The sequence below is a fragment of the Manacus candei genome, unplaced genomic scaffold (assembly GCF_025592945.1).
Source record: "Manacus candei isolate 608988 ecotype Guabito, Panama unplaced genomic scaffold, ASM2559294v1 h1tg000050l, whole genome shotgun sequence".
Lineage (NCBI taxonomy): Eukaryota > Metazoa > Chordata > Aves > Passeriformes > Pipridae > Manacus > Manacus candei.
In genome coordinates this window covers 18,285,742-18,308,144 of record NW_026138098.1, presented here as the reverse complement: position 1 = coordinate 18,308,144, position 22,403 = coordinate 18,285,742, and positions in this window count along the sequence as shown.

The window sequence follows — 22,403 nt, the reverse complement described above, 5'->3', positions numbered from 1 at the left end:
CAACAGCAAGGCATCATAAAAATACCAATGCTGAGACTCCTAATTTTTCTCCCAAGCAGGCATCTGGATTACCACATGTCTCTGCAGAGTGCAAAGCCATGCTGCCTGTGTGTGGGGACTGGGTAATCCCAATACAACTGGCTAGTGACCAGGAATGATGCGGGAATGATTAGAAAACATCTGCTCCCCTGTCATATCCTGCGCTATCTGCATTCCATCTGCTTTGGCTGGACATAACTTTTAGTATAAATGTCTTGTGAATCTGTCCCTTTGGGAGTAATTTTATTTTTAAAAGGATATGACAAGTGATGGAGAGAAAACAGCTAAATAAATCTGTTGTGGTGATTGCATTCCATATTACTAGCACTTGAACACTTTTGAGGGAAGACAATTCTTTGTTTAGTTACTTTACTGAATGAAATTATTTCTTCTGCTTGGGGAACAAAAATTTATTTATGTCCAATAATGTAAAAGGTCATTCTTCACTGAGCCTATAAACTGGATCATTGTTTTGGCAGCAGCTGCTGCTAAACTATTAATGTCATTGGTAACATGAGGAAATATACAAATAGAAATGTCTTCAAAAAGCTAGAAGAACTAGACATGGATGTAAATTAACGTGTGTGAACATGTAATCTTGTCTTCTGTACTCTAGGATTTATGCCCCAGTGTGCTCTGTGTCCAAGGGCAGCAATTTGATGTGAAGCTGGCAGGTCTGCTGTTCAAGTGTCAGCAGACCCTTGTGCTGGATCCTAGTGTTGGTCCAAGCCAGCCTGAGCAGCACCCCAGGATGCCCACCTTGCAGTTTGCAAATCCAGGAACTCTAACTTGTGCCTGCAAGAGCCCAGGACTTCCCAAACCCAGTCCATGGGTCAGGAGTGTGGGGAATAGGGATGGACTGACACCACTGCAAGGCAATTCAAGGTGAGACAGGGGAATAAGCAGGAGGGGAAGAAGGGAGGTTAGAGTGCTGGCCTGGCCATGCTTATGGAGGTCTGGCTCTAAGGATGGAGTGGGGACAGCCCACCAGACATCAGGGAATGAGAGGGCTGCAGTGCCTCTTATTTTCCCAGCACAGCAGCTCATCTGCTGTGAGAGTTTTAACAACAGGCTGTGTTAATCCCCTTAGCGCCCTTCCTTTCCCTATCCTCTCCAAAATCACGTGTTTGTAAAGGACAGGCCCTGCACTGATCAAGTACTTTCCTGCCTCCCTTGCTGGCAGGGATTTGGGCACAGACATAGCCATGTAAACTTCCAGATTTCAGATTTTTACTCTGAGTTATCTGACTAATATTACAGAATATTATTCTGAAATAAACTGCTAGACTGCGTTTCTTCTTCAGTCAGGGAGAGGAAGATGAATCTTTTTCAGATGTCTGGACTTCAAAGTTTTCCTTTGAGAAGTTTGGGCTGAGCCAGGATATGTACCTTAGCCCAAGGTGATTTCTAAAGAGCAATCCAGAAAAGCCATGGGATGTCTTCACTGTTAACTCTTGCCTTAGCCTGCATTATGCCTTCACAGTCAGTTTTTCTTTTTCAAATTCAGACCAAAAATATAGGCAGGCTGAAATAGATACTTTTTAGAAAAAAAGCTAAGTGAAAATATAAAATGAATAGAGATATTCTGTCCTAAACCTCATATTCAATCCAAACCAAAATTTCCCATTTGATAAATCTTAAAATGAAATATTTTCAAATAAAAAAGTTAATTGTTATAGAAAAGTGAACAAGGAATATTGCCATATTTTCAAAATTTCTGACACCTTTTTTAATTGGAAACCTTTCCTCAGCAGAACAAAACCCCTGAAACAATTTTGCTCTCTGTGTAAACCTAAAATTTCTGAATTTACCAGGTTCACTAAAAATCCACTACAGTCCAGCATCCATTTAGAAGCATGTAACTCCTGTCAGGTCTTCATTTGTCTTTTAAGTGCCACCATCTGACACACACACATTCAGTGCTATTGAGAACTGAAATTCAAGAGACCTACTTCAGCGGCTTACAAGTGATTATCCCAGGCTATCTATGCTCTTCAGAAGTCACACTTCCTCAGCTCCTTATCTGCCCAGCTGGGCTCTGGTGAGCCCCTTCAAACATCAGCTGTGGGCACAAGCAGCAGCCCCAGCTGCCTGTGCTCTCACAGACAAGAAAACTTTTCTGAATCAACTTTGCTCCTCTCCATGTTATCAGGAAACAGGAATGTTTGTGATTATGTCTGGTGAAAACTAGTGCTGGAGGAATAGTAAGGAGTAGGCAGTCTGGGTTTGTGGCAGATAAGCACAAGGAGTTGTACTGATTAAGCAATGTTTATCCAAGTTATTCCAACTTCTACAGTGAGCAAAATGAAGCTGCAAATCTCTCAAGCCCGAGCTTCCTCCAGAGGTTTGTGACTGGTCTGGAAATGCCACAAACCGAGTTTTGGCCAAAGGCTAAAACAATAAAATCCATATAAAAATATTCTCACAAACCTCAGACTTAGCAGTTCAGAGGAGCACGGATGCAAGTTAGAGGACCCTGGTGTGCTAACGCCAGCCCTGTGTAGGAAAGCAGCAGTAGATACTGAGAAAATACAGAGGAGAGAAGACAGAAAACTGAGCATTTTGAACCTTAGTTGACTTACAGGAGTAATTTCAGAAGGGGAGAACCTCAGGCTTGCCAAATTGCCTGGGACATCTGCACCAATATCCCAGCTTCAGTTATATTCAGAACCAGGTGCTCTTAAGGAAGAGAGAAACTGCCCACTGGGGAAGCTGCTTACTAATTTACTTTATTAGCAATTTTCTGCCAACATGTTTTATAATGTTCCCCAAATTCTTGTTTATGAAGCTGCTTTAATATAATTGTGAATATTCCCATGGCTTTGAGGAGCATCCTATTTTCCTCTGAATCTTTGTAATCTCCAGGCATCAGATGCAACATGTGGAGAAGCCATTCCTTTAGATACATTAAAATGTTTGACTCAACTCCACAGAATATCTGTGCACATCCAGGATATTCCTGTTAGGAGACACAGCAACAGAAGCTTTGTGATGATCTGGCTTCTATACAGCCCTGATAGTCCTGTCTACTTCCACAACATTCCTAGTTTTTTATTTCCGCTGTAAAGAAAGTCCCGTTATTTTCAGTATCTTCTTGCCCAACATGTTTTCCTATGCTGTAATCTCTCTTCCTGCTTCTAATCACACTTCTGATTCCAGAGCTTCCTTTCGGGATGGTGTCCCCACTGATACATGTGATAGCTTTATGCTATTGACTGGATTATTCTCCATCCTATCAACAGTGCTGAAAGGAGCAATCCAACAGGCTGTGCACATCAAGCAGCCCATTCTTGGCACTGCCTTGGCACTATCTGCTTGATAGCTCTCCTTTCACCATAAGGAAATAGTCTTTGGCCTAGCACTTTTCTGGTGGAACTATATGAGATAGGAGTACGAAGCCAGTGCAGCAAACACCCTGACACAGATAAAATTATAAACTAAATGAGTGCTTTCTTCTTTGGTAGTCTTGCTGTGTTCAGAAGTGGTTTGAAGGGCTTGGAGGAGACCTCAGGGACTGGGCCCTGATGAGGGAGTCACTTTTTGTAACAAGAGTAACTTTTTTAAGGCCAGCTCTGTATCCTCACAACAGCTTTGGTCAGGAATGTGTTTTTTTTACTTATTGTTAAATGTGTAACTTTCAATGTGAATGAGATTATATAAAAATAAAGATGTCTTACTTTGGCACAGTGTATGCCCAGATGTCTACTGGAATGAGCAATTCAGCTTGAAGGTGCATTTCTACAAGGAAAACAAAGTACAGCAGTTGTGTGATATGTGTACTACTTCCATCTTCCCTTAAAGCAACACTGCTGTGCGTAGACAAATCCTGTGCCAATAAAGGTTTGGTTTGTTTCTGTGTTTGGGAAGGCAATGATGGACAGATGGATTGATTGCATGATGTTTGCAGTTCAAACTAGATTTTGGCTTTGGACAGTGATGAATGTGAGCTTCCTTTTCCCCTGAATCCTCTCTACCCTGTATTTCTTTATTTTTTTATTTTACTTCTTCATGAGTGGGTTTGTTGGTTTTTTTTTTAAACTGAAATACAAAACCTGAAACTTTTTAGTTAAAATGCTCTTTTGAAAACCCACTCATTTTTCCTTTCATTTCCATGAATCTTCTTGAAAAATTGAAGAGAGGAAGAAGATTGTAAAATTTCTTTATGAAACCAACTGGTATTTTTATGAAAAAAAATTACTTCTCCCTCCAGATCTCATGGAATATTTCAAAAGCAACAGGTAAGGCAGAGATGGGGGAGCTCTGAAATCTTTTCTGATTGTTTAGCAAAGGAAAGGGCAGGTCTCAGATCACCTCATCCATATATCATCTCTGCACAAGTCATCCCTGACCTGAACCTCATCAAACAGGAGGACCAGAGGTGGGAGCACAGATCCTGCCAAAGCTGAGTGGTCTCACTTGCAAATCACTGCATAACTTAACCCTTGCCTTCTGGGGTGACCTGCCAGAAATATACGAATAAGTAAAATAAAATTATTTACAAGGGAAGAAGGAATATCCAAGCAGAGTTTTGCAGTAAGGAAAATAGCAATCCTAGACTGGGAATTGCCATGCTGAAATCAGGCAAAAAAAGGATGAGTTTAGAAACTGGAAGCAGCATTTGCTTTCTAGCCTTGGCCGCAGCTTCTGCTGTGGATGGTGAAAACCCTGTGAAGGCTGTTCCCAGTGCCTGGAAAGTGGACAAGGCACATGTAGAGGGCAGGGGTTTCCCTGCTGCAGGCAACTGGCTCCTTTCAGGCATGCAGGAAGCCAGGGGTCCCTGCATGGGCAGCCCCTGCTGGTGGGGTACAGTCTCCGTGCCAGATGAGAGAAGAGGGTTGCAGAAGTTTTGTGTCACCCACCCGTTCACTCCACTACCTTCGTCTGGCTCTGCTGGAGGGGAAGGCTGCCCTTGGGCACCACAGGGACCACAACTGCTTTAAAGTCTGGTTAAAGGTAACTGTGTCACCACCTGCTTGATTTCCCCAGGTTGTAAAATGATATGTAAACAGTGCAGATTATTTCCATCTGCTGGGGCTGTGGGGAGCAGGAGGCCTTTATGTTTTATTTACAAGCCTGTGTACTGAGGGAGAACCAAACGGCTGGAGAAGTTCTCCATGAATGGAGATGTTGCTTTGAGTTATAGCTCATTCCCAGACAGATCCATGTCCATTCTCACAAAGACTGCTTTTTTGCCTGAAAAGTTTTTCCTATCAGAAAATGTGGTTTCAAGTGAAAGTAGTATTTGTGGTGAAGCAAGAGGGACCTGGCCATAGTGACAGATGTTTTTCAATATTCCAGGGAGATGAAATGAAGCAAAAAGAAAACTTGCCTCCACTTGAGCTCTGGAGCAAAATAAAGTTATTTTGTTTCAAAACATTCATTTGAGATGGAAAAAACTGCTCTCATCAGTTTTGCTGTTGTTTTTTTCATCTTTGTTGAGAATGTCTCAAAAAATGCTGTTTCCATATCCCTAACTCAATTCTGAAATTCTTTCCCTTTAAAATGGTTTAGTAATTTGGTCTGCTGGTTTTGTTCAAACAGGAAGCAAATTGTAAAGCAATTACATCTCCTGCAAGAGAACTGGTCGTCCCCTTGGTCACTGCTAGCAGAAGGACACGTAGGTGGGTGGCCCAGGCTCTAAGACCCTCCACCTCAAGCTCTGCTGGGGTGCAGCTCTTAGCCCTCAGACAGAAAAGCTAAGAAATACACCATGTGTTTCATTTAGAGGGCTCAAGACAGCCCGGCTCAAAAGCGCTCATGGTGCTTAGCTCTTGCTCCTTTTCACAGTAGGAACCAAACCAAGCTTCAAGCCCAGATTCAGTCCTGAGCTTCATTTCAGAACTGTTTGGAATTGACAGTTTGGTTTAGACCTGAATCTAATTTGTAACCTAGCCTGCTTCATCAGAAATGCCTGCACGTCCCTGTAGCCCCAAGGCAGTCCGCTCCTTTCTGCGGCCAGCTAGGAAATCAAACTCAAGACCTTGTCAGGGCTTGATGAATGGGCTTGCTATGTGAAAGATGAAAAAGAGAAGGATCTGGAAGCATGGAAGCTGACAGACAGATGGAAGTTAACACCTGGAGGATGTGGGCAGGACCCTTGGTAACAGGAAGAGTTCTGTCACCTTCACTCCTGGGTTGACTAAGAAAAACTGTTGGAACAGGTGTTGCAGGGGGGAGAAGCTGTCAAGGCACCGTGGGGAAGAAGTGGAGCCAACTGCAAGGGAAAGGAGACATTGCTGGGGCTTCTTTGCAAGGGAGCCCAGCCCAGCCCCAGCAGAGCAGGAACCGTGTCTGGAGGGAGAGCTGCGCAGGGGAAGAGAGGGAAAGATCACCGTGAGAGCAGAGATGGATTTATCCACTGGCACAAAATAACTCCCAGTAACTCCCAGCTTTGCTTCTGCTCTCTTGCAAGCATGTTATGAAGTCTGGAAGCTCATTGAGCAGCTTAGCAGAGCAGGACCTTGGTCTTCTTTTTCTGGGCACTGTGGGGTGGTGACATTAATGTCTGCTTACACTATCAGCTGCGATCTTGGTGAGAAATGCTGCCAGTGACACTGGTGGTACCCTGCCTTTCACCAGTCATGCAGCAGTCTGGATTGCCTGTGTTCCTTACTAGTAAAAATCCTTCTGCCCCATAACCTCTGCTCTAAGGCTATGCACAGCTCCATGGGAGGCTCCCCGTTTTGGGAAGAGACTCTGAGGAAGGAGAGAGTAGTCAGACTTCTGGTGCCATCCCTCTCAATCTGCACCTGCATCTCCATCATTTACCTGCCTCTGCCCCTTTAATACAATGAATAGAGTGAAGGAAAGGATGGAAAGGAGGAGAAAGCAACCTGGAAGGGACCGGTATGTGTTGCTTGGTTGAGCTGGTTTCACTGATTAGTTGGCTTGAGCAGTTTGGATGTCTGTCCTATGCTGTGGGAAAGTCTGCAGTGGCAGATGGAGGATGCAGTGCTCTGCAGTTGTGTTTCACACCATTCATCAGAAGGGAGCCACTCTGGTCAAAGTAAGTGTTACTGCTGGGGGTAAAGCCCAAACCATTTGTGCCTTCCAGCTTCCATTGCCCATTTCACCTGTGACACTGGATTATCCAGATGAGGTGTATCCTGAATTAGAGAAGCCTTGAAATTAGTCTGCAGCCTCTTGTATGTGCTTTTCTTACCTGAACCCTTCCCCATTAAGCACCAGTTTGAAGTCATTGGTAAAAGGTGTTTCCAGCACGTTATTTCATGGGCACTCCAGTGAATACTGGCCAACCACCAGAGCTGGCTGCTAAAGGAACTGTGGCTTGTTTTCACCTGCTTCTTTCACAACCAGAATAAAATGAGAAAATGATTACTCTGAAAGAAGCAGGCAATGAAAACAGATGCAAGGCTGAAGTGCTAACTCCTCTGTCAAGTTAATTGTCTGCCTCTTGCAACTCAGTGCAGCTCAGTTTTGAAAGCTCTTATAGAAATCCAATTATGTGTTGGCTGAGGAATTTTTATTGATAAATAACTTACCAGAGCAATGCAAACTGAGGAGCAGGGAGGGTGGTGAAGGGGTGTTATTCCTACAGAAAGAGTGGGGCCAGGGGGGAAGCTTAAATTCATGATTGATTTTTAGGCTTTCAAAACTACTCCCATGTGGATTTCACTAGTAAACCCTGCCCTGGCAATAAGCCATCAGGAATAAAAGCAGACCCAAAAAAAAGAAAGATATGTGCAGATGCAAGCTTTATGCTGAGCTTACAGAGAGAACCTGCTTCCTTGTGCAGTGAGTTATTCACTTAACGGGCCTCTGGTTACAGGATTTCTTTTTGGAGGGCAGTACTAGGCAAAGCTATTACAGCCTGATATCGAGCAACTGTGAGCACTATGGCTCAGTCTTCATTTTGTACACTTTTAAAAGTCAGCCTACCTTCCAAACAGCATAGCTGAAATCTGAACCTCATTTTAATTCTGAATTTTGCAGTTTAGTTTCAGTAAAGATGTTGAAATCAGTAAGAATTGTCGATGCTCTGGGAACATATGCTCATCTCTAGGCCAGCAATGGATGGCCTACATGGGGAAGAAAGGAAGTTATCCTGGGAAGGAAAAGACAAGGATTTCATTGTAGAAAGTATTCAGGCTGCCTAAGAAGAGTAAAGAAAGACATCAAATTAAATCACCAACTAGAAATGAAAAAGTAAGCCTAACTCTCATCATTTTATACCAAATAAAAAGTCACAGAAGATATGGCAATTTGGCAATGACTGGGGTTTTTTGGTTTTTGCTCCATTTCAGAATGAAGGTTAAACATGCCTTCTGCCCACCTACCCAATACAAGAACCTGTGGACTGGCTGGAGGCTATGGCCACTCTGAGTTAATTTCAGAGGCAATAAGCCACATAAAAACCATGTGCACAGGTTCTCCTGAGCATATTTATTTTCATTCCTTTTTGTTTCAGCCCTAGGAGAGTGTCTTTTTCTGTGATGGAGTAGACCTTGCTGAGATCAATTTGCATGAAAGACCTAGCAGATTGGATGATCACTGGGAATTGATCCAGATTTGGAGAGTCTGCAAATGAATGCTGGAAATTTTTCAAACACATCTAGACTTTTTAGCTGCTTTCCCTTTTGGTCTGACTGGTGGGAGCTGAAGAATGACCTCCTTTGAAGGATTTCTGCATTTCTTCTTTCATATCTGGCATACAGACAGAAAATAAGTAGTGCATGAAAATTAAAAGTAAAAAAATAACAAGGTTTTCCCAAGTTCAAGGTCTGGATTTAGTGTGAACCATAACTGGGTCATGCCCTGGGCTATTTGCATCCAAGTACTAGCCTTGAATTCATTTGGTGTTGGGGCAAAGGTCTGGGCTAGTTCTGAGCACTGCATTTGCATTTAGTCTAATGACATTCTCCTGGCCTCACTGGCCTCATTAATTCTGAATGTGACATTGTGTCACCCATGAGCTGACATAAACCAAGGAAACTCTTAAATGGGCAGTAAACAGAAGTGGGCTTGGATTTCACATGCTGATAGGAAAGTGAGGGTCACCGTACCTGAACCCCTCCCCAGTCACTCCTAAGCCCCTTTTTTCTTTCCTTTCAGCCCTTGCAGCAGTGTGCAGTGAGGAGGAGGAGGGAGGGGGTTCAGCAGAGGTGTGCTGCTGGCAATGGAAGCTCAGGCATCAGTGGGGAAGAGCTCTTGATGGGTGTCCACACTGCCAAGGGGGCATGTGCAGCCACCCAGCCAGAGGTGTCCACCACAGGGCCTGCCAGGGAGCCACCGAGGCCACCAAGGCTGAGGAAGACCATGCAGCCACTGCAGCCCTGGGCTGCGGATAGCAAGGCTCTCTGAGGAATTCCTGTGGTTAGCACTCATCTTCTGATGAAGCACTTTGATGGATGTTTATTTCTTGCTTTTATGGATTTTTTTCCCCTTCTCCCAAGAAAGTGATTATCCAAATTCCATTAAAAATACTACTTACTTTGAAAGTTCCTTTCCACAATTTCTTCCTGGTGAGGAAATGGACACTGAGGACTAACCAAGCAGGGTTAGTTTCTCTGAGTGAGAGGTTAACCTCTCACTGCTATTTACCCTTTTCCATTTTCTTTTTTTTTTTTTAAACAGAGCTATAAGATGAAAAAATTGATAAGATGATATTCATCAAAATGGACAGGAAAAACAAAGCAAAAATTTTAAAACTAGGTTTGTGCATTTAAAAGATACATCATTTTTGTGCCTTTCTTAGCTCGGTCTTGACAGAAGTGGCATCTCTTTGAAGCACTCATATCCTTTAGCATTCTTCCATTAAGGTATTTATCCTCCTAATATCTTTGTGAGGTAAGGACATGCTGTCATCCGTATTTTACCCAGGAAGGTCTGCAGGAAGACCCTGGAAGGCATCCTGATGTATACCAGTGGCTGTGGAGTGAGTGTGTGCTGGACACTTGTTGGCACTGGTGGATGACACCATCACAACCTGCTGCATAAACTCAGCAGCCAAAGTGCAGCTGCTGGCAGAGGATGGGCACAGTCCTCCCCAGTCCGCAGGACCACACTGCAAGCAACATGACATCCATCAAGCTGGGACAGGGTCATGACTTACTGTTGCAGTATCTCACAGGTCTCTATTCCCCCCCTAACTGGGAGTACTGTTTGGATGGTTATACCTCTGCTAAACTGCTTCGGGTTGCACAGCTCATAGAGCACCTCACAGTGATGGGAGGCTCAAGGATCACTCTCTGATCCTTGAGTGCAGATGTGTTTAAGCAATAATCAGCCTTCTTCCAGAAAGGAGTTGTGTTTCTGAGCACCGAGGAAAGCAGAGAGTCCCTTGCAGCTCATACATCATCTCTCGTCCTGGAGGTGAGTTGAAGGCATTCATATGAGGGCACTCGCTCCTCAGGTTTGTAATGATTCCTGACAGCTCAGCAGTGAAATACTTTCCAGAGTGGGAGTACAGATGTGGGGTGATGTGGATCTAATTTCTCACATAGCCCCAGTCGTGTAAATATGTGGATTAAAAATACACAGGGTGATGAAGAGCAGATTACACAAATAGGAGGCTTGTAAGAGGTTTGCCTGTAAGGAAAGCAAGTCTAATAAAAGTGATAGGCAGAACAAAGCTGGCTACATATCAGCCACAGGCAAGGTGATTCTTAGCTCTCCCCCTGTAGAGTATCTTGTGATCTTTCTGAATGAACCAGAGGAGTGTAAAACACCTCAGACCCATGAGAGGGTGCTGAGGCTGTTCAGCCAGCAGCTGAGGACCTGGCCATTGTCCTACTCACAAGTGAAAGGATCTTCTGTGAATGACCATTCCTGAAGACACACTCTGCCCTAACTAGAGCAGTTACACATGCTGGATGTCCTCATTAGAGCAAACTTCAGCCTCAGAAACAATCATTCGGGGAAACTGAGGAGGTTGGTGGTGAAGGGACTAATCCATCACAGGAGGAGCAAAGTGGTCCAGTTGTTCAGCCTTGATAAACAGTAAGTGGTGAGATCAGGAAGAGGATATTGACTGAGAGTATGGATGGAAAGTAAACCGAGAGAAACTGGGTTTTTGGCAGTTGATTTAGGAAACTTAGGGAAGGAATGAGATAATTGATTTAGAATTAACTGAACTGTAATAGAACAGTAGAAAAGGAGGAAAAAAAGGATAATCAGTACAGAACCATTTGTTTTTTCTCAAATTATCTTACTGATTCAATTACCTTTTAGACAAGGAAGGTTCCTTTAGAAGGAAAAAGGAAAGTATTTTACTTCTAAAATAGCAAACTGGAATGCTGGAGTACTTTTGAAGTTTGCTTTGTTTTTTTCATCTGAAACTGTTGGATTCAGCCAAGCATTTGCCTAATTTCAATCCCCCTGTGCTTTGGTGGTGTTCATTGAAACAAAGATAGCTGTCACCCTCCAGCATTGAGGGACAGATGTGGAGTGGTTGTTGCCAACACAGTCACCCCAGAGAAGAAGAAATCACAGACAGTGGCTGGGAGTGACACAGCAGAGCCCTGGCTGTAACACATCATGTCCCAAAACAATTGGCATCAACTATACAAGAGCAGGTGTGTAAGTACACGTCATATGCTATAACTCACTCTACAGCTCCTCTCTTCCTTTCTCTGCATGACAGTCCGAAATGGAAGGACAGTGTCAGGGAGATTAAGGACCTTCAGAACAATTATGGTGAACCTGTAATTGAGGAAGGATAAAGGAACTGAAGGAAAAGCTGGGAAACAATGCTATTTAACACACATGCAGGGCAGATCAGAGCTGGAACTAGAATACAGTCTGGTGGGCTGTACTGATATTGTGCCTGAATCTAATTCTTCTGGTGTGAACTGCATGACGATGATTAGACTAACTTTAGAAACAATAGCTGAGCTCATCTTAGCTAAAATATTGCAATAACTGTTCTCTGCCCACACGGGGTTCTGCTAGAAGGTGGCACTTGATCCTTATACAAATATAAGCTATCTTAGAGCCTAGTAAGTCCATTTGCTATCAGTTAAGTACATATAGGTTTGTAAAATATTGGCCCCCTATAGCATCTATTTACTTCTAAACTAAGTGAGCCTTTAAAAAAAATTCTTTCCTGGATAACACAGTTCTTCAAATGCCTTATCAGGTAGGGCCTAACTCAGAAATATGATCTCCCTCAAGCAACTCTGGTTTTTTCTACAGCTTTATGCAGTACTGTGGGGAAAAGCAATGAAGCAGCATGAGAGATCAGCTAAAGAGCCCTTTTCAGCAATGGGGAGCCGTTTGCTGTTGGCTGACGTGATGCTCTCTGCCTGTTTCGCAGCAAAACCTGGTGGTGATTTGCAGTTCCCCAGCCCTGCTTTATTGAATCCAGTCCCAGGTGGCCTCCCCACACCGTGTGCTGTGTAATCCCCAGCCACAGCCTTGATGCAGTGTCTCTCAAGAAAGAAAACTATGTGAAGTACTGAATGACTGGCATGAATGAGATGCAACTGATGATCCCAAGCAAGCATTTCACTTTCCTTTTTGCAAAGGGAAGATACTGCCAAAATCAATGTTTCCTCAAAAGGCTTTGATCTTCACACAGCTCCGTTTTCGAATGAGTAAAAGCCTTAATTTCCAGCAGACCTCTAGCACAGCTCTGCCTGGGCGTTTGCAGTGTCCTCTATCCTCCCATTGGAAGGGCTTATCTACTTCTCATATGTCCCTTCCAAGGACTGAACTCTCTCAAATTTCTTTGCAGTGCCATTTCTTGATTAATATTATGGGTAGCAGTAGGTAAGGGCTGATTTACATGCCAAGATCAATAGCAGATTTAATAAAATTCTCTATGCTTTTTAGCCAGAACACCAGGGGTGCAATTTTATTGGCCTGTTAGGTTGCTGGCTGCCTTTTACACACAGCTTTTATGCACATGTAAAATGGATTATATGCATGACTATATACACATACAAATATACATATACAAGGACATTTATGTGTGTGTCAATACACATATGACTTTTATACACACATTTCACTTAGGAAAAGTGTTCAGGATAATTATGGCTTCCTGTTTCTTTACAACTGAAGGGGCAGCAAGTGTTGAAGCATGCAGTGGTGCTTGCATGCAGTGCTTGCATTTACACACATACATGCATATTTCAGACCTGCTTTCTTGAGTTGGTTCATTTTCTTAATACTGATAGTATGTCAGCTGGCTGAGTCAAGAACAAATGGAATTGAAGCTACAAGGTGACTTGAAAGCCAAAGTGCTGGACAAAAACACAGTTAAGTTCAGTTCCTGTGCTGCCTGCACCTCGCTCTCCCACTCTGTCTCTTCATCTCCTACTCATGGTGCAGCACTTGCTAACTGCTACCCCTGCTCTGCATTTGCCAGAGCTGTTATGGTCTCACTGCTGCATGGGTCATGGCTATGCAAGAGGGAAGATGGAAGGGGATTTTTGAGTCTCTTTATCCCAGCTTGGGTGTTTGGAGACGTTTGTTGCAAGAAACGGAGGCACCTGGGCCTGTGCTGAAACATGCACAGAGACACGGACCTGACCAGGGACAATCACCACTGCCTGAAGCTGGATGCAAATCTCTTTTTTCATATCTAAAATGCTGCTCACCTTGGTCTGCTGTGTCCTTTACTCTGCAGTGTTTAGTTCAGGCACCTTGAATGGATGCTTGCACCTGTGAAAACAAAGAGGAGGTCTGGTCTCCTGGTTCCGAGGACCCAATCGTCTGGCTTTCATTTGCCTACCTGTTTGCACCCAGGCTCTTTCTGGCATGGCAGCACTTGCAAGCAGGTGATATTACAAATATATTTTAGCAGAACAAGCAGGCACAGTGTTGCAATGCTGCTCTTTTTTTGCTGCTTGTGGGGAGGGGGGGAAGAGAAGCCATAGTAAATATTCCCTGATTTCCAGCAAGTAGGAAACGGACTGTCCCCAGATAATGGGTTGTGCTGAGTGTGCTAGTTCCTGATTCATATCAAACTTAACAACCTCTTCATAACATAAGCATATGGGTAGTTCTTTGAAGGGAATGAGAGGTGTTGTTCCAACCCACTGGAAATATGTAGTGAAGATTCTAAGAGCTTGATAACTGTGTAGCGACTCAGCAAAGCAAGGAATCTGACCATCTTACCTTGCCTTCCAGCCAGCTGAACTGACTGTCACTCCTGCAGCATGCCACATTTGCAACCATCACCTTCCCTGGGCAGGGAGTGGTCCAAAAAGAGCTGACGGGTAAATCTGTCATGGGAGAAGTCACTTGGATCATAGCTGCAAACTGACCTCTCTGAAGCAGAGTGGTTTGGACTCTTCACCAAGGGACCTTTGGTGATTTGTGTCTTCAGAGCTCTGAAGAATTCTGTGATTCTGTGAAACTTTTGCCAGACAGCCCTGGATGTTCCTACCTGGTTCTGGGACAGCTTCCAGGAGAAGTCATCTCTGAGGGGAGCACAAGCTTCCACTGCCCTGAAGCACTGAGGTGTGCTGGTCACTGAAGGGGTCATCCAACACTTCATTTCTGTAAGAAATCTCCTCAATTACTTGCTCAAACAATTCTTTAAAGTGATTTGTTTATGCAAGTTTGGACAATACATTAGAAAAGCAGATCCCATCCTCTCTAGAAACTCCTGAGCAGAGCAAGTAAGGGTAATTAAAAGTGATGAGGCAATGCAGAGAGACACTTAGCACCCAGTCTGCTGATGATGCAGCCCCCGAGAAAGAGGGTGAGAGCAAACCTTTCTTATACATGCCACATGGCTTCTGCTATCCACCTAGGCAAATCCCATCCTCTCTAAAGTGAAAGTCTTCTCTAAATGCAATCCACCAGCACCTACCTAGAAATTCCTCTTTTCTGTTTTAAAACTCTCCCTTATTAAAGAACCAAAAAAAACAACCAAAACAGAACAAAAAAAAACCCAAACCAAACAAAAAAACCCCAGCAAAGCCACACAACCTCCCCCATCACAATCTTCCACACATTGGAATATTTTGCTGCACAATCTGCTGAGAATGATTCAGTGCCCAGAACTGCTCCCAGTGCTGCAGAGAAGGGAGATGACATCTATCTGTCCCTGGAGACCAGGCACATCTCTAGGCTTGAGAAATAGCAAATCTTTAATGGTTTGTTTGGTTACTCATCATGGTGTATTAATGTGGGTTTTTCTCATTAGCCTTCTCTGCATTTTACTCTGCAGGTCCCAAAGGTTGTTCCTCTGTGGAAGGACATTTGCCAAAGTCTGAGCAACTGGGACTGCAGGATGAAAGCTACTAATAATCTAATTTAATTCCTCCGAAAGCAAATGTTCAAAGAGTTAGGATCCACAGGTCCTAAGTAACAAGTAAAACAAAGTGATGAAAAGTCCAAGGGGAGGATACTTGGCCAAGTTCTAGTCTTGGTTATACAGTATAATCCAAAATAAGTCCACAGGCTTTGTTCTCCACGTCATTAAATCCACATACCTGAAACCATTTTTTTCTAGATGGACAAAATCCCTAGCAGTCATTTGGAATTGATTCTACTTTTACAGATCCTTGTGTATGTGATGAGAAAAAGCATGCAGTTGTGCTTGAAACAAGCTCTCTGTGTTAAAAAACCCACAAGAATTAGATCCATTTCTTATACAGATATAGCAGTTTCACAGATATATCTGATTCATGAGGCAGATAAAATAAATGAATATACTTTTCTCAGTTTTGAATAAAATTGCATTAAAAACCATTTATTCACCTCTGATTGTAATGAAATGGGGAAAAACCCCCACTTACCAAGGACTAGCATGCCCATTCTGCACAGTATTTGCTTCTCTGGTGATCTGGATCCTGACTTGACAGACCAAGAAGGACTAGAGGTCATGGATGTACTATGCATATCTGAATATGGGCTCCTTCCTAAGCACACAGGATACCAGAAACCATCTCACTACTTTTTTGCTTGTAGATGCCCTTTCTTATTTCTAAGATGGATGAGACTTGTGATCTTAAGTTTTGCCTTTTTCCTCTGATTAACATCTCTCCATTCTCTCAGTTCACCCACCGAGACCCCAAATATTGTGCTATTAGGAGAACACCTCATCCTTCCCCTGTTCCCCTGACTCTTCTACCCTTTTTTTTTCTGATGCAGTGTGCAGCTGCTAAAATTTAAAAAAAAAAAAAAAAAGAAAAAAAGGGGTGTGGGGGAGAAAAAAGTTGCAGAAGTTTAATACAAAACAGGCAGAATGACCAAAAATACCACATTCATAGATTCATATCTTGAGCCTAATTCAAACCCATCACAGAATAGCCCCTGAAGGGAAACGTACATAAAAGATTCATCCAGGTTGGCTGCTGCACATATTGCTTTCCATGGTTTTCAGGCACTGGATGTTGCCAGAGCATTGTCCTTGGGCACTCTCATACCTTCACCTTCTAAGCACTAAGGCTCCCTGCCGCTAGGACTGATATCAGCAACACTGCAGGGATCCCTCAGTGCTTTGGTATGGCTGCAAGGAAAAATTGGTCTTCTGTTCCTCTTAAGTTCCTCTCTCCCAAACCATGGCTGTTAGAAATGATAAAAAAAATTATTTTTCCCGAGTACAGCTGATGTTTTGCCATTTGTTTCCATTACTAATTGGCTCAGGGGAAGTCAGTCATCATAACTTTTTTCAGGAAGACTATTTCTACAAAAATTATTTGATTTGGGAATATATTTAATTTCCAAAAGATAAAAACATCTACTTTTGAAGTTGCACTGCTGTATTACATTATTAGATCATATTTGAAATAGTGAAATCAAAACAAGCCATTTTACCTTATCAGAATTACAGGTTTCAATATTATGAAAATGAAACAATTGAGAACTATTGAGACAGACCGAAAAAGTCAGCTTACAGCATTTGGACTTTCCCACTGAAGTTTAACCAACATGGCCATATTCCCACTGAATGTTTGGATTTCAAGAAAATCAGTCTGACAAAAAGAAATTGTATACAGATCTCTTTGCTAGAGAACAGGCAAGAATAATCCTTCCTCTCCTTTATCTGCTACCTGCCCTCCCAGGGTACCGTGGGATTGCTGTTTGGGATGAGCCTGTGCAGATCCCCAGAATAAGCACATGCAGGTGCTGTGGGGCAAAGGTGGAGGAGTGGGACAGGCCCCAGGAGTGATTTCTTCCTGTGAAGTATGTACTTCACATGAACGTTGGGAAGCCCTCCAAGGTAAAGGAGGCACTTCAGAGCAACAGAGGAAGAAATAATGCTGGCAGGACTTGGGATTGTTGATCTGCTGATCAATATCTGAGAATGATTCCCCAGCTAAACCAAATAAGCTGAAGAGTGGCAAATAAAATAATAAACAGCAGCTAAGTGATAACTTGTCAGAAAATTTAGAGGTGATCGAGAATTTTCTGCCAAAGTATTTATGTAATTAAAAATAATTTCCATGAAATTGAAGTTTTTCAGGGGAAGTTTGCAGAAATTTTTATACTATCTGTTGGGGGTCAAATAATAATGGAAAGATTTCAGACTAAATTGATCTGCTCAGTGCCTGCCCAAGCTCCCAGATTCTGCTTCATGCTATCAGTATCTTTTATGAGCTAGGTGCTCTGGTGAAACTATAAACCCCATGAAACACCTTTGGCTGACATGTTCCAATAAGTCATAGATGGGCCATGACAGCATTGCAGTATAAGAGACGCAGGCTAGCCTGGGAAACCCAGGGTGGGGTGGATTGCTGGAACTACAACTCCTATCAGTCAGTATGACACAAAGGCAAAGCCAGCTCTCTGTCAATTTAAGCAGAAAAAAATTACTTTGTCATTTCCTGACTGAATCCTTTCCAAACTGTCCATTCCATTAGAAAACATGATATTCAGACTTTTTCTGACCTGCTTTGGAATAAAAAAAAATGTCAGAGTATTGGGAATCTCTCCTTCTTTCTTCTGGATGCCAGTCCAGTCTTCAAGCAGCTCCACGTGCAGGCAGCACAGAGCCTGCACACAGCATGTGAGCCACATGATGCCCTGCTGCATATGCCTCTCTCTGGCAGTCCTTATCATGGAGTGATGATCCCCTTGTGGGTTTCAAAGAGAGGTAGAAATGGAGTGGAAACATTGTGCCATTTAGTTCTGTGCTCTGTGAGGATTTTCAGAAGAGTATACAGATTGTTCATTGCAATCAACTCCCCTTTATGCATTGACATTAAGGGAAACAGACACTAGAAATATTCATGTCATGAGCATTGTGCAGCTTTTATGCCTTCTCATCCAAGGCAACTAGATTGCTGAAGGCCAGATGGTAATGTGAGATACATTGCTGTAAATCATGAGCCTTTCACCAGTAACACAGTGCAGCAGGAGCAGAATCAGGCCCTCCCACCCAAAACACAGTATTGCTGGATATGTAGCTGGGGACATCCATTTGTTTGCAATTAGGTGCTGGCACTGGGAAAGCCCTGAAGTCACCATGGTCTCTGGGCCACAGATGAAGCTTTTGTTTTTGCACAGACAAAAGGCAGAGCAGGCCAAACCAGTGCAGAACGTGTGAGCAATGGGAAGCCTGATGAAAGGCCATAAAGAATGTCCAAAGTCAGCAACAAATAATATGGCAGCAGGAAAGAGAAATCTTATAGTAGTTAGAAGTGAGGAAGGAGCAAGGGCAAGAGGAGGGAGAGGAAGGGAGGAGTGAGAATGGCTGGGTGCCCAAAACAGTGATACACAGGGTGAGTGCTGCTAAAATGCACATGGGAACAAGCCACGGGGGGACTTTGTGGAGGGAGCTGCACAGCTCAGACCTGCTCATCTGCTTGCAGAGCATCGCTCTCCGGGCTTTATCTCTTGTAACTGAATGACTGGGAAGCTTTGCTTTTCCTTGTCCCTTCTCCATTATCTTTTTACAATACTCCACCCCTCCAAGGAACTGAAAACCTTTCTGTTAACCAAATCTTGCATATGGTGGAAGAGATGAATGTGAAATTAGATGATCTGTACTTCTTTATTTGCTTGACAAGCCATCCTGCATCTGGTGTGATGATTGTCCAACACACAATGAAGAGATAGAGACTTGCACTTCTTGCAACACGTATGCTTGACTAAGAGCCCAGCAGAGCAGATCTTCGACCATGAAATCTATCAGGTAGGGATTGTCTTTATCATTCTGTGTTTGTGCAACTCCTGGACAATGGGACCCTGTCCAAAATATGGACTGAGAGAAAATCAGACTGGGAGATGAGATGAAAGAGGAGGGGAGTACAGGCTTGTACAACACATAAATTCTGGAAATGTCCCTTCTTGGCAAGACCAGATGACTGCTCTGGAGATCCCAAGGGGTGGGGAGGGTGGTACCAATACCTCAGTAACAGGGTTAGGGCACGTTACTTAGCAGGCAATAATGCAGGTAGGAGAATCACTGGAACAACCAGGCTGAGTAACTGAAAGTTACTATGAAGACCTTAATTTTGAACGTGGACACATAGCATGATGGTAGTTATCCACTTGCTTTTGGGGCTGTAGAACAGGCCTACAGGGTCAGATTCCTATTGGCATTCATAATATTCATATTTTGAAAGAAAGAAGTATTTCCTCTCTTTTTTCTCGATTTCCAAATATTATGTGCAGAATTATTTTACTAGTGCTCTGCCCTGTGGAAAGGCTCTAATTTAGAAAACACAGGCTAGGCTATGCAATGGGGCTTGGAATTTGCTCCTGTAAGTAGTCTTCCCTTTGCATAGGAATTGTACAGTATAGTCTGCAGTATTTTAAGTCTCTCTGTGGTGCTCAGAGGCAAAACAGATATTGTGTGCTAGATACTAAACTTACATTGGCTTCATGTATTGGTGTGGAACTGTGAGTGGAAGGACTTGGTGATCTCTGTTTTGTTACACACTCTGAATCACATCCAGAGAGTCCTCTCTTCAGATTTGCTGTTTTTACAGGCAACATACAAATATGTTTCACGACAGCCAAAGTCTTCTTCCAAGCACTGCAATAAATCACACGGCATGCTAGGCAGCTGGAATTGATTGCTGATCTTTGGGATGGAAGAATCACACATGTTTTGGAGGTTTCAGTTAGCTACAGCAGCATTTTAAACCTCTGTCCTTCTGTTCTTAGGTTGTGCTCTTCCACCTCTCAACAGAGTGTGCTAGACTTCACCTTCCGTTCCAGCCACGGTGGTCTGACTTGGGTTTGCTGAAAGTCTAAAGCACTACCCTGGTTCTACCAGCTCACAAAGCCAGTGTGTCAGGGTTTGGCTCTGTTTGCTGGCAGTGAGTGGGAAGGCAGCAATAAGAGGTGGTTGTTTTTCCTCAGCAGCTACCGTGAGGAATGGCTGGCTGTAGGAGGAGCTGGGAGCTGAGGACAGGCTGATGTGTCAAAGGGTGTTGCTGGTGCAGGCAGGGGAAGATAGATCAGACTTCACAGATGGGAATGAGCCCCACAGCATAAAAGACAAACAGCTCCACAGCAGCAGTCATGCAGCTTTTCTCCAAGAGGACCCTGGATCCTGCTCTGATACAGTGACTGCAAAGGACAGAAGGGAAATGTCCTTCCACCCCTTTCAGAGACTGGAAATGGATGACTGGCCCTAGCCTGAGAGAACCAAGGATGAGGAAGCAGGAGGAAGGTGCTGATAACTGGCAGAGAATGGCTTTAAATCATGAAGATTTGCCCCTTAGGATAGGATAACTAGGTTTGAGAGGAAAGAGAAAGTCCACCAAAGAGCCAGGGGAGAGAACAAATGAGAAATAAGGGTAAGAGGCAAAAGGGACAAAGGAAGAAACTCCAGGAGTTCCTACAAGATCATCAGTGTGAGCAGTGTGATCCAGGGGGAACCACGTTAGCGGACCTTCCCTCCCAGAGTTGGGAGGTGCATGGACCTGGGAAAGGGCTGCAGACTTCTCTCACTGCCATGCCTCTGCCCCTGCAGCTGGAGGGCAACCTTTGTGACCAGAAATAGAATCCTTTTACCTCAAATCTGTCTCCTGTGTAACAGCAGGAGTCCTCCTCAGCCTTGGTCGAAATGGAGCTGGGATGGTTGATGATATGCGGGTGTTATTAATCACAGAACAGGTGAGGAATGCTCCCTTGGAACTGAGGTTTTCTGCATATGTGTTTCTGAGGCCAGAGAGATCCTTAGCTCATCTTGTCTGACACTATTGGTAACAGAGGCAAGAGAACTTCACCCCATGTCCCCTGAGAGCCCAGCGAGCTGTGTATGGCTAACAACACAATGGCATTCAGCCCTGATCTGAAGGCATAGGAAGGATTAGGGCTTTCCTTCCCCCCTCTCTAGGGGAATGTGTTCCAAAGGCTAATCAGTTCCACACTTAAAAATCTGTTTTCAGTTTGAGTTTATCTGGCTTCAGCTTCTAGACCTTGGGTTTTTTGGTTTTGTTTTTTCAATTTTGCCTTTGCTAGTCTCGAATCTGCATATTTGTTTTGTCTGAAGGACTCTTGGGATGACTTGAGAGCAAGTAGCTTTTTAAAACAGGCAAATGCTCACTAGAAGCTAGGAGTGACCCTTACCATGTAGCATCCGAGGTGACATCCTCAGTGGTAACATCCCAGCTGGTCCTACAAAGCAGAGGCATTTACCATGTTGTCGACTGACCTATACCATGCCAGGACCTAATAAATCCAGCCCATAATCAGTGTCAGGATGGCTGAGGCCATGAATGCAGCTGATTTCCTTCAGCTTGCTAATATTGGAAAGCTGCCTATGAAGAGAGCCAGATGTGCTAATAAGGTGGCTTCACCTCCAGTTCCTAGGCAGTTTATGAATACAGTGATGTGATGCTTCGCTGAGGAAGTAAGAACCAAAATTTTCACATTCAAGAGAAAAGACCTGATGAAAGGCATGGCAAAGGGCTCCACAGAACATGGGGTTTGTGCTTAATGTGTAATTTTGTAGCTAGTTACTCCCAATGCATTTCACAGTGCCCTGGGAATCTCTCGCTAACCATCTGCACTCAGAATTACCTGCTGAGATTTTCATAGTCTCTTAGTAAATCATTGCTGGATTTGCAATGGGATCATCAGTCAAATGAGTTTCCTTTTTCCTTTTTTTTGCATGTCTTTTGCCTTGCGTCAATTTGGCCAAGAAATATTTATTGAGCAAGAAGCTTGGTAAGGCTCAAGTACTGTTTCTCTCTTATATTAAACTATCCCTAAACGTTGCTCCAGCCAGAGCTGTACATACTTCTGGGATTCACTTGTGTTGTTGTTGTGGATGGATGGAGGAGGATGGGCATGTTGGAGGAGGTCAGTGTGGGGAACCCAGGGTGACCTCAGGAAACATATTTCTCCTTGCCATGAGAACTCAGAGATTGAGAAAGGCAGTGACAAGACAGTTTTCAACTCATAGTTTTAAACACGTAGCAAATTTCCTACAACATTATCCAAGTTAGGATTATACCACCACGTTCTCAGGTCAGTTCTACAGGCCT